We start from the raw sequence: 2,442 nt of genomic DNA on the forward strand, positions 1-2,442 counted from the left end.
GCACGACTGAACTGAACTGAACTGCCTACTAAAACTACAAAACTGTTCTATATCTTTATATTATATCTTTATATTATATCCTTATATATAATTAAAATATATAATTATATTATATGGAATATCAGGGACTTCAAGAGCTACTAAGATAACATAGATATTAATAATGAGAACAGTATTATTAATCAGACAATAATGGCTGAAAGCATTATTGAACACTTACTTTTTGCCAGGTGAGTTCAATGCAATTTAACTGTATTAAGGGCTTCCCTGGTGGCTCAGACAGTAAAGAATCTGCCTGCAATGTGGGACACATGAATTCAATCCCTGGGTCAGGAAGGTCCCCTGGAGAAGGGAATGGCTACCCACTCCAGTGTTCTTGCCTGGAGAATTCCATGGACAGAGGAGCCTTGGCGGGCTATAGTCCATGGGATCGCAGAGAGTCAGACATGACTGAGCGACTAACACAATTCATTTAACACCAATGAAATCCCTTTAAGGTAGGTGCTATTATTATCCCCACTTTATAGATGAAATAGTTGAGGCACATAGAGGTTAAGTATCTTAACCAGGGTCATGAAGCTAAACAAACAAACAGCAGAGCCAGGATTCATCAGGGCAGCTATACCCTACAGTTCAGACTCCAAATCTCTATGGAAACCATGCAACCCAGAAAGTGAAGTAATGGCAGAAGTATGGCTGGAAACTATTGCAGAACCTCAACATGAAACCCAACTTAGGGATTCAAGGGCACAAGGACCTCAGCCTCAAAGGGTGTATGCTCCTTGGAAGACACAGGTTATAAAAAAGCCTGTGTCTTCAAATGGATATTTGAAGCCAAAGAGAAGAATACGAACTGAGTCAAGAATGAGGTGAACCTCAAATGGATGTGTGGGATCAGGGAAGGGGAAGAAATCAAAGATGCCTCTGGGGTTTCTGGTTTGGAATGTTTGCAAAGGGATAATGATGGTCTAGGCAGGGTTGGGGAGAAGGCAATAGCACCCCACTCCAGTACTCTTGCCTGGCAAATCCAAGAGTCGGACACGACTGAAGTGACTTAGCAGCAGCAACAGCAGCAGCAGGCAGGGTTGGATAGAGCCCTCCCCCAAATGATCAGGTAGACAATTTGCATTTTTTTCCCATTTCATAGGTTTCCTTTTGCTCTCTACTGTATCCTTTGATCCACAAAAGTCTTTAAGTTTGATGTAGTCCCATGTGTTTATTTTCGCTTCTGTTGTCTGCACTTTTGGTGTTGTCTCTTTTTTATCATTTCTTACAATTGCATGTGAATCCACAATTATCTCAAAATAAAAAGTGTACTTAAAAAACAGAAAAATAATATTCTTAACAGTTTAAGTGAAGATTAGCTAGTTTGATCCTTCATTTTATAGATGTGAAAACCAGAGATCATAAAGGTATATTTAATAAGACAGGGTAAATAAACCCACAAAATACCTTTTATTGGTAGTATTATTAATATCAAAGACATAATCTATATTTTATATAAGTGACAATCACCTCTTAGAGGATATTTTTAGAGTAGACAAAGAAATAAAGTAAATAGGCTAGCCAAAACAATCATTTATGATGACCCACTCTTAATCTTCTTCATTTGCAACATTTAAAAGAACTGCTTTGGATGGAGGGGAGAGCGGCGAGGGGCAGAGGGAGGGCAGGTGGAGGGGTCGGGAGAACAAAAAAAAAAAAGAACTGCTTTATCAGGACATTTGATACATAGACTATTTATAGCACTAAAAAATCTTACGCTTTTAATGACTATATTAAAACTTGGTAAAGGTTTGATCCTTTTTGCAAAAATTAAGAAACCTCAGCAACTAAAAATGTTCGTAACTTTACAAGGAGGAGGATACCGTGCAGTACTATATTACTCTAAACAGACGTGGCTCCTTAAATGAGAGGAAAAAAAATCTCCATACACATTTTCAGTGATGTCTGAGTAACAGCTTCTGGAGTTGTTCCTTTTAGAATTTTGCCATGGAAACCACAGCTTCTACAACTGCAGTTACTGCAGAAGTCACTATTGTATCTATTACTTTAACTTGCTACCTTGCTTAAAACAGACGCCTCAAGAGCGTTTCCTATTCTTTTGTAGAGGAGCTAACTGCAATCCAGTAATGCCATGGAAGCCCTATTTTCTGAAAAAGCCATCAGATTCTTGAAGTGTCAACCACAATCAATTTTGGGGGTGCCCAAACTAGTTTACCAAAAGCCAAGTGCACTTAAAACCAGAGAAAAGTGGGAATTCCCTGGCCGTCCAGTGGTTAGGACTCTGTACTTCCGATGCAGGGGCCACAGGTTTGATCTTGCATGCCTTGTGGCATAGCCAAAAATAAAATAAATGTAAATAAATGAAACAAAAAGAAAACAAGGAAGTGTGTACACACACATATTAAAAAAAAAGAAAAGGGGTGACAACACTAGAGC

The 2,442-nt window shown here is 38.7% G+C and overlaps 1 protein-coding gene across 1 annotated transcript in view; it reads right to left on the reverse strand.

Annotated features, from left to right (window-relative positions):
* Positions 1-2,442, reverse strand: part of LOC105003085 (protein DDX26B-like) — a 22,953-nt gene that overhangs the window by 7,565 nt on the left and 12,946 nt on the right. The gene's annotated exons all lie outside the window — the stretch shown is intronic.

The sequence above is a fragment of the Bison bison genome, unplaced genomic scaffold (genome assembly GCF_000754665.1).
Source record: "Bison bison bison isolate TAMUID 2011002044 unplaced genomic scaffold, Bison_UMD1.0 scf7180017457267, whole genome shotgun sequence".
In the NCBI taxonomy this organism is placed as follows: Eukaryota; Metazoa; Chordata; class Mammalia; order Artiodactyla; family Bovidae; genus Bison; species Bison bison.